The following is a 16,289-nucleotide window of genomic DNA, read 5'->3' as shown; positions in this document are numbered from 1 at the left end:
GGGAGAGGAAAAGTTAAAATGTGAATAAAAGCTTTGTTCTCAGAACAAGTTACATTGTCCCATTAAAAACTTATGCATATTTGAAACCTCAGGCTCATCTCATTCAAATTAAATTTTATTACTTAAGTATATTGAAACACATTTCTCTTTAACTTATTTGTGTTTTACAACTGCAATACATTGTAGCTTACAGAGAGCCTATGTTTTAGGTATTTTTGGTGTTTTGTTTAATCTTTATTCAACTGCATTAATAGCTTCTTCTCTGCAATATTTTGTTAATGAATGCAGGAGCAAAATCCCATAACATAAAAATTGGTATGTATTATATAATCTCAGTGATTTGAAAGTTGTCCTTTTCCCCTAAAATTGTGGAAATTTAAATGCTGCTTGAGTCAGAATTAATTTAAAAGGAAAAATTTGATTTACGTAAGAGGAAACAGTATTTTTAATTTCTCATAATTTAAAGGAAAACAAAAGTAAACCTTAACTCATATAGCTTCTCTCTCTATTTACTTGTCTTATTCTTGGTTGTTGTCTTTCTTTCATGACAATTAGTTAGTTTTTTCATTACAACTTTCTCAGCAAATAGTATATTCTTTCACAAATAATAAGAACTCAGTGAATGAGTTTTAATATTGGAAAGGAGGAAAAGAGGAAAATGGGAAGTTTGGAAGGCCACTTGGGATTTTAAAGGTATATAAAATATGCCAATGAAAGATCAAAATATTATTTCGTAACTACACAGATGAGAGATTAACTGAATCAGAGGTTTCATTTTTTTTAAATTTTCATGTCCATTTTATCATTCTAATACAGTGCTTTGTGCATAATGCCCATTACATTATTTTTTAACTGATTAGTATTTGATCCAACTTAGACAGTATTTCAAGGCTGAGATTTTCAGATATTAATAACATTAAATTCTCCTTTAAAATGCATTGTTAATAACCTTGTTGTGGCAATTATTTTGCATTAAATATGTATATCAATCATTTTATTGTACATTTGAAGCTAACCCAGTGTTATATATCTTGATAAACTCAAAAAATTTTGAATGCATTGGTAAACTTTTTTTTTTTTTTTTGGCATTTAACATGCATTATGAAATTTATATTAAAATAAAGCCAGCTTTATTTCTAAAACTTTTTCAAATAGTAAGGTTTTGATACCCGAGTGTTTAACACTTATGGTGCTTTTGGTTGCAAAGAGTGTAAGAACTAACAAATAGCTTTAAACAGAACAAAAGAATTATATTCATCCACTCAATTAGAAAAATAGAGAATTTGGGTAGGTTTAAGAGACTGCTTGATTAAGGATCTGACTAAATCTCTGGGATTTTCTTGGTTATCCTTTTCGATGGAGCTCAATTTGACTTCAAGCTACCTTTCTTCATATAGAAAAATGGTAGTGTTAGTTTCAGGAGTCACATTTGCACACCTAATGTTCAACCAAAGAATCAAACAAGACTGTATACACTCCCAACTTTTCAGCAAAAGTCCAAAATATACTCTAAATGAACTGAGATCACATGATCATTGTGACAGGAGAACAGCATAAACTGATTAGCTTAGCATCGTTTATTCATTTGTCTAGAACTGGATGTGGGACATACCTCTCCCAACACCCATGATGCTAAAGAGAAATATGGGTCCTGAGGAAAAGTCAGATGGGAACAAAGACTGAAAACAACAAGTGTTCTCATAACATTCATGCTCAAAACTTGCTCAAGACAAGCTGAAAACATCTTTGCTTTCATGTTTTGAATATCTCCACACTGTAAATCCTTCCATATTTTCAGTGCTTCCATATATTGAATCTCTCTATAATCTTAAAAGCTTCAACATCACACATAAATGTGTGATGTGTATATCCTTGAAAATAATATTTTTAAATTAATAAAATATAAATCATTATAGAAGCAATATGAAATAACTCTGTAATCAAGCCCAAGTTATTCTTAAATAGATTTAGAAAACTGAAAAGATCTCTTTGCAGAAAACAAAGCGAAAATACTATCATGACAAATTTTCAAAGAGGTTCTACATTTCTGGGAGGGGATGGTAAAATTTTTTGAGGATTTTCAATTAGCTGCTAACCCCTTTTACACAAATACATATGTGCATATTGACTGAAACATTCATATGTATATTATATAGCATATATACATAATACAAGATGGTAAAACATCTGGCTGAATTGCGGGAGACCCGGGTTCAATCCTTGGGTTGGGAAAATCCCCTGGAGAAGGAAATGGCAACCCACTCCACTACTTTTGCCTGGAAAATTCCAAGGACTGAGGAGCCTGGTGGGCTACAGTCCATGGGATCACAAAGAGTCAGACACAACTGAGCAACTTCACTTTCACATAAATAATACATATGTATGTAAACACATACACATACATATTTCCCCTTGACATATAAATACTTCTGAAGAAATCATAGCTTGTTGCTTTTTAGCTCTAGTAATGGCAAGTCTCACTACTATAAGCTGACATCTGTATGTATGAGAACAATCTATTATAAAAGCACAGCACTCACTCCAGTATTCTTGCCTGGAGAATCCCATGGACAGAGGAGCCTAGGAGGCCATGGTCTATAGTAGGGTCACAGAGAGTCAGACATGACTGAAGCAACTGAGCATGCATGCACACAGCAAAGCTTTTTATTAAGATGCTATGAAGTAGTAGTTACAAGCAAAATTCTGGAGTTTGCCTGCTCAAGATAAAAAATCCAGCTCCATTACTTCTTATCCATGTTACCTTGTCTAAGTTTTTTTGAGCTTTAGTTTCCTTATCCATGGAATGAACATAATCATGGTGCTTTCCTCACATGATATCTTCACAGCAATTAAGACAAGTTATCAATTAAGACAACCCATGGGCACCTAAAAATTATCTCCTGTGAATAATTGCTCAATAAATTTAGCCAATTTTATCTTTATTGATTTATGGTTTGAATTGATCACCCAACAATGATATTGAAACAGACTCTCACTTCTAAGTACAGATATATTTTGAATATTCAGAGTTTTAGCTAGTGAGAAAATTCAATGGAGAAAGAGAAGTATAAAATAGAATATAAATATATACCAACTCTCATATTTTCCCTCTAAAATTATACTTTTTAAAACATATTTCATATTTATTTCCTCAATAATGGGTGCCTAGTGAATTTTTGGCTATGTTTTGCTCTTATGCAGTATTTATCTATCTCAGGTTCTGCCCGTTTACTTAATCTGGTTTAGCAGAAAGCAACACTATAATTTCTGAGAATCCGGGAGAGACAATACCTCTCCATCCACAACTTTCCCTTGATGCCTTGCTTCAGCTAAGGATAGAGGAAGGCATGTTCCAAGTTTGAATTCTTAAAAAGAACAGATAGAGCATTGCCTGTGACCATAAGACAAAAAGTCCAGTTCAGTTCAGTCACTCAGTCGTGTCTGACTCTTTGCGACCCCATGAATCGCAGCACGCCAGGCCTCCCAGTCCATCACCAACTCCCGGAGTTCACTCAGTCATGTCCAGCTCTTTGTGACCCCATGGACTGTAGGCTGCTAAGGCTCCTCTGTCCATGGAATTCTGCAGGCAAGAATACTGGAATGGATAGCCATTCCCTTCTCCAGTGGATCTCCCAATCGCAGGGATTGTATCTGGGTCTCCTGCATGCTAACTCAATAGCATGAGATGTGAAATATAATATGGAAGGGTCTACCTGCTAATTTTTTAAAATAAAAAACTGCATCAATTCTTTATCTTCATTAGCTGAATTGAAAGTGAATCAAGTAAAATTAGATGTTCAGTTCAGTCGCTCAGTCATGTCCGATTCTTTGCAACCCCATGAATCGCAGCACGCCAGGCCTCCCTGTCCGTCACCAACTCCCGGAGTTCACTCAGACTCACGTCCATCGAGTCAGTGATGCCATCCATGCATCTCATCCTTGGTCGTCCCCTTCTCCTCCTGCCCCCAATCCCTCCCAGCATCAGAGTTTTTTCCAATGAGTCAACTCTTCGCATGAGGTGGCCAAAGTACTGGAGTTTCAGCTTTTATATCATTCCTTCCAAAGAAATCCCAAGGCTGATCTCCTTCAGAATGGACTGGTTGGATCTCCTTGCAGTCCAAGGGACTCTCAAGAGTCTTCTCCAACACCACAGTTCAAAAGCATCAATTCTTTGGTGCTCAGCCTTCTTCACAGTCCAACTCTCACATCCATACATGACCACTGGAAAAACCATAGCCTTGACTAGACAGACGTTAGTCGGCAAAGCAATGTCTCTGCTTTTGAATATGCTATCTAGGTTGGTCATAACTTTTCTTCCAAGGAGTAAGCGTGTTTTAATTTCATGGCTGCAGTCACCAACTGCAGTGATTTTGGAGCCCAAGAAAGTAAAGTCTGCCACTGTTTCCACTGTTTCTCCATCTATTTCCCATGAAGTGATGGGATCGGATGCTATGATCTTCGTTTTCTGAATGTTGAGCTTTAAGCCAACTTTTTCACTCTCCACTTTCACTTTCATCAAGAGGCTTTGTAGTTTCTCTGCACTTTCTGCCATAGGGTATGCTAATTGACTTTTTGAGAATATAAATATCCCTTTTGAAATGGGTTGCCTATTGATATTAAGGTTTCAGATTCCAAATGAATGAACACATCCTCACCAATTAGAGGCTAAGGAAGACACTTGCGGATGTTCACAAACATTGAATACACTACAAAATTTTGTCACCATTACTGAAGATGCATTTATCTATACCTCATCCTTGGTACACTGTGATTCAGCAGTTTTATGTCAGCAGTTTTGTATCATTAACCAAAAACCCATCATATGTAGCAATTATATTTTAAAGTGTTTCTTTTTCTTTGAGATAAAAATATACCTCTTTTGTATCCAGGTATTTTCCTGGGGCCCTAGAAACAAGTCCAGCTTCTTCCCCAGAGAGTTATTTAGAATTTGAAGTCAGTTATATACATCAGTAATTTCTTCTATAAATTTTATCTTCATTTCCAATATGAATTCCTCATATAATATTGTTATCTCCATGACCTGTTATTCCTGAGTGCTCCTCTTAACTTTTAAAAATGCATTTTCCTACTTAAGAATTGTAATTTTGTAGTCAAATTGTTCTGTCAGTTATTAGCATTTGACTTTGAGCTGTTATTTAATCTCTTTGTGCCTGTCTCCTCACCTGTAAAATGGGGATAAAAATAATAATAATTAGCTCATAAAGTTGTAAATATTACATAGGTTAATTTTAGTGTGGAACTCATGCAAGTATACGGAGAGGCAATGGCACCCCACTCCAGTACTCTTGCCTGTAAAATCCCATGGATGGAGCAGCCTGGTAGGCTGCAGTCCACGGGGTCGCTAAGAATCAGATAGGACTGAGCAACTTTACTTTCACTTTTCACTTTCATGCATTGGAGAAGGAAATGGCAACCCACTCCAGTATTCTTGCCTGGAGAATCCCAGGGACAGTGGAGCCTGGTGGACTGCCATCTATGGGGTCACACAGAGTTGGACATGACTGAAACAATTTAGCAGCAGCAGCGTGCAAGCATTAGGCATTATTGTTATCATAAAAAGCATTATTATTCTAAAATTATCTTCACTTTCAGTCTAAATATTCATTTAGCATGTAAGATTTTCATCCATTTTAATACAGATTCAACATAATTGACTTTTACTAAAATGCCAACTTGAATTTGTGTTCTTATTTTAGACAGGCACAGTTGCTAAATCTAGGATTCACTTAAGCACTTGCTTTATTGAGCTAAGTGTGAAACTTGGCTTTGGTCAATATTGTATTTAATTTTATTAGTTTCAACCGACTGCTACCCTAGCAACTTTGGTTGGATCTTGACTTCATCACTTAATGTAATTTGGGTTTTTATAAATATTTTACCAAAATATGTTCACATATGATTACTATGCTTTCTAAATTTTGACTCTGAGTAACCAAGGTTGAGAAGAACTAGGCTAAGGAGATAAATTTAGTAAATGTCATAAGAGGCTTCTCTACAGATTAAAATCATTTATTTTTAGGTACTTTTAGATATTGTCCTCCTGAAAATTATTTAAATGTCCTGCAGTGCTCAATATGTACATATACAATTACTATGTTTGGGTAAAAATTTTTCAAATAACTTTATGATAAACAGACAATTATGATTATCACATACTTAAGGACCATTGTATGCACTGGAGAAGGAAATGGCAACCCACTCCAGTGTTCTTGCCTGGAGAATCCCAGGGACAGGGGAGCCTGGTGGACTGCCATCTATGGGGTCACACAGAGTTGGACACGACTGAAGCGACTTAGCAGCAGCAGCAGCAGCAGCAAGGACCATTGTATTTTCGTCATCTTCTGATCTCCTAACCCTATTTAAGAAATGAGTTCAACTGTAATAACTTATTCTTACTGAATCAGTACAAATTCTCTTCTGGACAGTCTTTTAATATTCCTTAAACACGTATTGGGATTAATTTTAAGATTAGCTTTGGTATGTGGGTTTCTTTTTTTTTTCCTGAAAGTCATAATAATTGCCTATTCCAGTCTTATGGCACTTTTAATACCTCAGCTATCAATATCAGTCCTTTATTGAAATTCTGACCAGAGTTTTCTCGGACTCTAAAAAGATGATGACTGTGCTAGGAGACTGCTCAGTTCAGAGGAACTGAAAGCTTTTGTACAGTTTAGGGGTTCTGTGGTGCAGTTTGAGATGAAAGAAGTGGTTTTGGAGATACAGAGTTATCATGTTTATCTCATTTCAATTTAAAAACAATATCATTTCAGAAAACTTGGATTCTAAACCCTTTATCTGACAATGTAACCGATTTTAGCAATTTGGAAATTTCAGTGTGCTAAATTGCATGTTATACAGACTTCAAAGTGATTCATGACAGAGCCATATTTTTTTTCTATACATTTTCTCTTTGTCTACTCTGCACTTCGTTTTCCAAACCAAACTAAACTTTCAACTCAATCCTCTTACATATGTCATATACCATATCTTATATAACTTAGACTTTGAGATACTGTTTCTTGCTCTTCTTTTTTAAAGAAATTTTTTATTCTCTTCTCCCTCTCCTTCTCCATTTACCTTACTAACTTCTAGTTACTATGTTTATTTCTTAAGTCACTTATTCTAGGAAACCTTCTCTTTTTCTTTTTAAAGAAAGAAATGGAACATTTCATTTTTTTAAATTGTTGATTTGAATAGTTAACAATTGTTGTTAATAGTCAATTTAAATTGTTCTGTTAGATTTCCAATGTACAGAAAGGTATTTCAGATTCTTTTCTATTATGGGTTTTTGTAAGATATTAAGTATAGTGTCCTATGCTGTACAGTAGGGCCTTATTATTTTGCTATTGTATATATCATCTGGTAAACTCCTTGCATACAAATAAGTTCCATTTCAAGAGCACTTTCATAAGTCCAATGTGTTAATAAGTCCATCAAAGTTAACCTAGATACCCAACTAACACAATTAGCTATATTGTCCTGTACTGTAATAGGTTTATAATATTTTAAACATAAATTATACCTAAAAGCAAAAAATAAATGAAACAGTTTTAATCTTACTGTACAGTACCCTGTAAAGTACAGTAGAGTACCAGCTACATCACCACCAATTTTCTACTTGCTTCTGGATATCCTGGGCTTGAAATAAAGACAGTGTATACTGAACTCTATACAGTTCTACACAGAAAAGTGCACAAAAGCACAAATACTTTAGAGGATGCATGCAAGTACAAGCGTATGCCAGACACATGAACTAGCTTATATGGTTGGATACCAAATACATGTTTCCATTTTGAAAGCTAACAACTTGAAGATTTCTATGTAGGGGACTTGTAATGTGCATATGTTAATCCCAAATTCCTAATTTATCTCTCCCCCTACTACCACTATCAGTTTTGGTAACCATAAATTTGTTTTCTAAATCTGTGAGTCTATTCCTATTTTGTAAATAAGTTCATCTTCATCACTTTTTTGATTCCACATTTATGTGATATCAAATGATATTTGTCTTTCTTTGTCTGAATTATTTCACTTAGCATGTCATTGTCTAGGTCTGCCCATGTTGCTGCAAATTACATTATTTCATTCTCATGGCTTGTAATATCCCATTGTGTAACATACCACATCTTTATTCATATGTTGATGAGCATTTAGTGTGCATCTGTGTCTTGGCTGGAAATCTTCTCTTACACAACTTTTAAGTGCTCCATTCACTTAATATCTACTATCACTGCTATGGTCTCCTATAGCTCTCTGTATGACTTATATGAAATACTTATTACACATGATTTTAATAGCTAGTTCACATATTTGTAATTCCATTGTATACTAATGACAGTAAGAAAAAGAATAATTATGAGTTATTAAGTGCTTATTATGAATATAGATAAATGTTATTATAAATATATCTTTATTTTTGTATTGATATACAAATAGATATGCTTTCTAAACATCTCTATGAAGGATTTATATTAAAAAAATGATGGAAACAGAATAGCTAAAACTTGTGCAAGATAACACTGCCATCAACTCAAAATTTTCTGCAGTAGATGTCTAGTACTCATATAAATAGTATAAATTAATATCTTTAAAATCCCCGAACAAAAGCAGTTCGCAAAACATTATGAATTAACAATACCCCCTTTTGCAATTTTTTTCTGAAGAAGAAGCAAATAGACCCAATGATAGTATATTAGAGATAGTTGCTGCTGCTGCTGCTGCTGCTAAGTCGCTTCAGTCGTGTCCGACACTGTGTAACCCCGTAGACGGCAGCCCACCAGACACCCCCGTCCCTGGGATTCTCCAGGCAAGAACACTGGAGAGGGTTGCCATTTCCTTCTCCTGTGTGTGAAAGTGAAAAGTGAAAGTGAAGTCGCTCAGTTGTGTCCGACACTTAGCAACCCCATGGACTGCAGCCTACCAGGCTGCTCAGTCCGTGGGACTTTCTAGGCAAGAGTACTAGAGTGGGGTGCCATTGCCTTTTCTGACTGGAGATAGAATACATTACTAATTACTAATTTTTACACAAAAATTCATTGTTGTATGCCCAGAGGAAAATGACCACATGTCCTAGGTGCTCAAAATATTTAACAATGGAATTAGTCATTTGTAGGGAATATCTAAAACAGCTGGTACCTGAGGACATGTGTGTTTGCTTGCAGAATAGGGTTTGAATTGATGGCTCACTTAGCTGTTCGCTGATATGGACACCTTTATTTGTGTAATAGAGATAATTTTATATATTTCAAATTAAAAATCTACAGATTTTGCATACATAAAGTGTCAATATCCATGGAGTACTCCTAGCTGAATATGCCGTGGTGAATTGTGTACTACTTCTTTTGCTGGATGGCATTCATTGAGTTTTACCAAAGATTGTTACATCAGCATGTGAAATTTTAACTTGAAAAAAAAATTCATTTTAATCTCTTAGCCTATGCCATTGTCCTTTTCTATTTCTCTGTGTGTGTGTATGTATGTGTGTATGAGAGAGAGGAAGAAAGAGAATTAGGAATTTATCCAGTATATTATCACTGGGTCTATTTGCTTTATTTTCTGGTTTAAAAGATAAATGCAAAAGTGACATATGTATGCCACCTGGGGACTAACTTGATCAGCTGGGGGCTAATTTTCATTTGGATTCTGAAATATATTCAGTTCAGTTCAGTTCAGTCGCTCAGTCATGTCCAACTCTTTGCGACCCCATGAATGGCAGCACGCCAGGCCTCCCTGTCCATCACCAACTCCTGGAGTTCACTCAAACTCATGTCCAACGAGTCAGTGATGCCATCCAGCCATCTCATCCTCTGTCATCCCCTGCTCCTCCTCCCACCAATCCATCCCAGCATCAGAGTCTTTTCCAATGAGTCAACTCTTCTCATGAGGTGGCCAAAGTACTGGAGTTTCAGCTTTAGCATCATTCCTTCCAAAGAAATCCCAGGGCTGATCTCCTTCAGAATGGACTGGTTGGATCTCCTTGCAGTCCAGGGGACTCTCAAGAGTCTTCTCCAACACTACAGTTCAGAAGCGTCAATTCTTCGGTGCTCAGCTTTCTTCACAGTCCAACTCTTGTATCCATACATGACCACAGGGAAAACCATAGCCTTGACTAGATGGGCCTTTTCTGGCAAAGTAATGTCTCTGCTTTTCAATATGCTATCTAGGTTGGTTACAACTTTCCTTCCAAGGAGTAAACGTCTTTTAATTTCATGGCTGCAGTTACTATCTGCAGTGATTTTGGAGCCCCCCAAAATAAAGTCTGACACTGTTTAGTTTAGTCATTAGAGATATTTATTGTGCTTTTACAAACATATATGTGTTGAGTTGTTTGTGTGTATCCGTCAAGCCTGTGATAGTTTGCCTGTGCTTACCTGTTTGAGCTATTTGTTTCGCTATAAAAATGTGCTTCTTCATTCTTCAAGGTGATCTAAAGCTAGTCATTCCCTTAGATAACTGTGCCTGTTATGATGTCCTTAAAGCTTACACTTCCTTCGCATGAGACAGGACACACATTTCATTTAAACGAGTCCTAATTCTGTCGCTTCAGCAGCCCGCTTGTGTAAGCAGTGGAGAGGCTTGGCTAGTCATCCTTGTTTTCTATGCTTACTCTGAGGGATTCTGAAACTCCTGGCAGTAGACATGGTAAGAGCATACTGACATAGCAAGATCAAAGAAGGATTTTCAAAAGCCCTCAAGAGCTAACTAGACAAAATACTAGCAAATTACCAGAGTGCTGCTGATATCACAAGCATAGATGCAAATTAAAACACCCTTGGTTAAAAATGTGAATAGCTTCATATAATGGAGAAAAATTTAATATTTAATTTCACATGTAAGCAAAGCATTTAAGAGAGATTTTAAGGGGTAAAAACTGATTTCTCATATGTGAAAGCAAGACCCAAGGGAAACCTAACTTTAAAATATGTTCTTGATGTAAAAACAGTCTTGTCTTTCATAGCGACTCCTTTTCTAAAATGTATCTGTCTATAAAGAATTGTTCGCCATCTATATGCAGCTTAACAGCCACTCTTTTTCATTTTCCTGCGTTTGTTCTAATTTTTATCCATCTGCACACATATCTTGGCATAGCACAAGTTCATTTTCACATTCTGTATATTTTTGCTGAATTTAGTAACCACAATTTTTTTTTTCCCTGTGACTGCAAAGAACTCATAATTATACTTTTAATAGTGAAATACTATTCTATCATAAATTCTATCATTTTTTCCAAAAGTAAAAAATGTGCTTTAATATAAATCAATAGTTTCATTTTCTTTTAAGTTTTAATCAAGAAATATGACTAGGAATAATCATTCATTGTTTATAATTGCTTTACAATATTGTATAGTTTCTTCTGTACAATGAAGTGAATCAGCTTTATAATTTATAACTCTTGATTCTGTTGTGTTTAATTTATACCAGTATCTTTTTCTTTTTGGACTATCTCCTAAGGCCAAACAAATAAATAAAAATAAAAACAAAAATAAACAAATATAGCCTAATCTTAAAAGTTTTTGCACAGCAAAGGAAACCATAAGCTAAATGAAAAAGACAACTGACTGAATGGGAGAAAATATTTTCAAATTAAATGACCAATGAGAGGTTAATACCCTATATATATATATATATATTTAAATTTTTATTTATTTATTTATTTTTATTTATTTATTTATTTATTTTTTAAATTTAAAAATCTTTAATTCTTACATGCGTTCCCAAACATGAACCCCCCTCCCACCTCCCTCCCCACAACATCTCTCTGGGTCATCCCCATGCACCAGCCCCAAGCATGCTGCACCCTGCGTCAGACATAGACTGGCGATTCTTACATGATAGTATACATGTTAGAATGCCATTCTCCCAAATCATCCCACCCTCTCCCTCTCCCTCTGAGTCCAAAAGTCCGTTATACACATCTGTGTCCTTTTTCCTGTCTTGCATACAGGGTCGTCATTGCCATCTTCCTAAATTCCATATATATGTGTTAGTATACTGTATTGGTGTTTTTCTTTCTGGCTTACTTCACTCTGTATAATTGGCTCCAGTTTCATCCATCTCATCAGAACTGATTCAAATGAATTCTTTTTAACGGCTGAGTAATACTCCATTGTGTATATGTACCACAGCTTTCTTATCCATTCATCTGCTGATGGACATCTAGGTTGTTTCCATGTCCTGGCTATTATAAAGAGTGCTGCGATGAACATTGGGGTACATGTGTCTCTTTCAATTCTGGTTTCCTTGGTGTGTATGCCCAGAAGTGGGATTGCTGGGTCATAAGGTAGTTCTATTTGCAATTTTTTAAGGAATCTCCACACTGTTCTCCATAGTGGCTGTACTAGTTTGCATTCCCACCAACAGTGTAGGAGGGTTCCCTTTTCTCCACACCCTCTCCAGCATTTATTGCTTGCAGATTTTTGGATCGCAGCCATTCTGACTGGTGTGAAGTGGTACCTCATAGTGGTTTTGATTTGCATTTCTCTAATAATGAGTGATGTTGAGCATCTTTTCATGTGTTTGTTAGCCATCCGTATGTCTTCTTTGGAGAAATGTCTATTTAGTTCTTTGGCCCATTTTTTGATTGGGTCGTTTATTTTTCTGGAATTGAGCTGCAGAAGTTGCTTGTATATTTTTGAGATTAGTTGTTTGTCAGTTGCTTCATTTGCTATTATTTTCTCCCATTCAGAAGGCTGTCTTTTCACCTTGCTTATATTTTCCTTTGTTGTGCAGAAGCTTTTAATTTTAATTAGATCCCATTTGTTTATTTTTGCTTTTATTTCCAGAATTCTGGGAGGTGGATCATAGAGGATCCTGCTGTGATTTATGTCGGAGAGTGTTTTGCCTATGTTCTCCTCTAGGAGTTTTATAGTTTCTGATCTTACATTTAGATCTTTAATCCCAATATACATAAATAGTTCATACAACTCAATATCAATCAAGACAAACAACTTGATTAAAAAGTGAGCAAGGAACCTGAACAGATTTTTTTTTTTTTTTCCCAAAGAAGATATTCATGTGGACAACAGGCACGGGAAGAAGTGCTCAACATCATCAGGGAAATGCAAATCAAAACTACAATGAGATACCACCTCAGTCCTATCAGATGGCTATTATAAGTCTACAAAGAAGAGTGCTGGCTAGGATATGGAGAAAAGGGAAACCTAGTAAACTGTTGGTGAGAATATAAATTGGTACAGCCACTATGGAAGTAGGATGGAAGTTTCTCAAAAAACTGGAAATAGAACTACCATATGATCCAGCAACTCCACTCTTGGATGCATGGTCTTAAAAGTGAAAACCATGGACTACTATGGTGGTCCAGTGGTTAAAACTCTATGCTTTCACTGCAGAGGGTGCAGGCTTGAATCCCTGCGCAGGGAACTAAGCTCTCACTTGCCACATAGTATGGCCAAAGAAAAGAAAAACAAGGCAAAAAATAAATATATATTAAAAATAAAACCCTTAGTTTGGAAATATACATATACCCTGATGTTCATAGCAGCATTATCTATACTAGCCAATATATGGCAGCAACCTAAGTGTTCATCAGCAGATGAATGGATTAAAAAAGGGTTGAGATATATATGTGTACATACATATATATATATAAATATATGTACACATACATATAAACATATACGTCAATGTGAACGTAAAGTCGCTCAGTCATGTCCAACTCTTTGCGACCCCACGGACTGTAGCCTACCAGGCTCCCCTGTCCATGGGATTTTCCAGGCAATAGTACTGGAGTGGATTGCCATTTACACATGATGTAATTTTATTCATCCACAAAAAGAATATATATATAAATATATGCACACACACAATGCAATTTAACTCATCCATAAAAAATAAAATTATGCAATTTGCATTATTGTGGACAGACCTAGAGAATGTCATGGTTAGTGAAATAAATCAGAGAAAGATACATAGTGTATGATATCACTGACATGTGAAACCTAAAAAAATAAAATGAATGTATATAACAAAATGTAAATAGGCTCCCAGATACAGAAAACAAACTAAGATACAGAAACTAATATGTGCAAAATTGATAAGCGACAAGGATGTATTATACAGCACAAGGAATTATAGCCAATATTATGTGATAACTTTAGATGGACTATTTTGTGTTAAAATGTTAAATCACCATGTTGTCCACCTGAAACTAACATAATATTGTAAATCAACTATACTTCAATGAAAAAAAAGATAAGCCTTGTGAAATCATGTCAATTAGTTTATTTTACTGTAGATCCACAGGAATAGTTGTTTTTAATTAGGACTTCCTGCTAAGGAAACTTTTTAAGCTGAAATATGATTAAGTTAGGGAGAAGCATCAATGAGCAATGCTGGGAAAACTGGACAGCTACAGGTAAAAGAATGAAATTAGAACACTTCCTAATATCGTCTACTAAAATAAACTCAAAATAGGTAAAGACATAAATGTAAGGCCAGAAATTATAAAAGTCATAGAGGAAAACATAGGCAGAACACTGTTGGACATAAACTGTAGCAAGATGTTTGACTCACCTCCTAGAGTATGGAAATGGAAACATTAAGTAAAGAAATAGGATCTAATTAAACTTAAAAGCTTTTGCACAGCAAAGTAAAACTATAAATAAACTGGAAAGGCATCCCTCAGAATAGGAGTAAATAATTGCAAATGAAGAACTGACAAAGGATTAATCTCCAAAATATACAAGCAGGTCAAATAGCTCAATATCAGAAAAGCAAACAACCCATTCAAAAAATGAATGGAAAACAGACATTTCTCCAGAAAAAAAACACGCAGATGGCCAACAAACACATGAAAAGATTCTCAACATAGTTCATTATTGGATAAATGCTATTGAAACCTACAGTGCACTGGTCATAGTGGCCATCATCAAAATATCTACAAACAATAAATGCTGCAGAGGGTGTGGAGAAAAGGGAACCCTCCTGTACTGTTGGTTGGAATATAAATTGATACAGCCATTATGGAGAGCAATATGGAGATTCCTTAAAAACTAGAAATAAACCTACTGCATTACCCAGCAACTCCACTTCTAGGAATATACTCTGAGAAAATCATAACTCAAAAAGACACATGTATCCCAATATTCATTTCAGTACTGTTTCCAATAGGACATAGATGGACCCCAGATGTCTATCAATAGATGAATAGATAAAGAAGATATGGTACATATACAAAACGGAATATTGCTCAGCCATAAAAAGACATAAATTTGAGTCAGTTGAACTGAGGTAGATGAACCAAGAACCTACTGTACAGAGTGAAGTAATTCAGAAAGAGAAAGACAGATATTGCATATATGAAATCTAGAAAAATGGTACAGATGAACCTATTTGCGGGGCAGGAATAGAGATGCAGACACAGAGACAGACTTGTGAGGACAAATGGGGAAGTAGAGGGTAGGGAGAATTGAGAGAATAGCATTGAAATATAAACATTACCATGTGTAAAAGAGATAACCAGTGGGAAGTTGCTGTATAACATAGGGAACTCAACCCAATGCTCAGTGATGGCCTGAGGAATGGGATGGTGGGGGAAGGAGGGGATATGTGTATACTTACGGCTGATTCAAGTTGTCGTATGGCAGAAACCAGCACAATGTTATAATACAATTATCCTCTAATTAAAAATAAATTTTAAAAAGACACAGCAAACCAATATGCACCTGTATGTAAATAAAGTAAAATTTCACAAAACTATAGTGTATGAGATGCATGCTGATATTTTTATGTAACTGTATAATTTTTTTTCACAAACACAATAACTTGATTCCTTGTTCACTAATGAGTCTTGAATTACAGTGAATATGTTGATAATTATTTGTACATTTTTCATATGTGTGCTAATAGGTGGCATTCCCTTGCCTGGACCTCTAGCCCAACTTGCTTCTATCAAATATAGTTGACATATTTCTAATCCACAAATTAACAACACCTTTCATATGCATTTGCAAAAGCTACAAAAGTCATAACACTTAGTCTCAGAGCTGACTGCTCTTTCTGAGTGTTGGGAATAAATTATCATTCATTAGTGCATTTCGAGTGGTCTCTGAGGTTGTTAAAACTTTTCTCACCTTGTGGTTTGAGCGAACTGGAATTAAAGGCTCTACTGCTCTTCAGAATTTGACCTTAGTGTAAAAATAACATAATTTTAAGGCCCAAAGGATATACTTTCTTACCTCCCAGAGTCCCTTGCAAACCATGAGTTTTGGCTTCTAAATGCCTCAAAGCATTTTATATACTTTTGTATA

The sequence above is a fragment of the Capra hircus genome, chromosome 26, assembly GCF_001704415.2.
Source record: "Capra hircus breed San Clemente chromosome 26, ASM170441v1, whole genome shotgun sequence".
In the NCBI taxonomy this organism is placed as follows: Eukaryota; Metazoa; Chordata; class Mammalia; order Artiodactyla; family Bovidae; genus Capra; species Capra hircus.
This window is presented reverse-complemented; position numbering follows the sequence as displayed.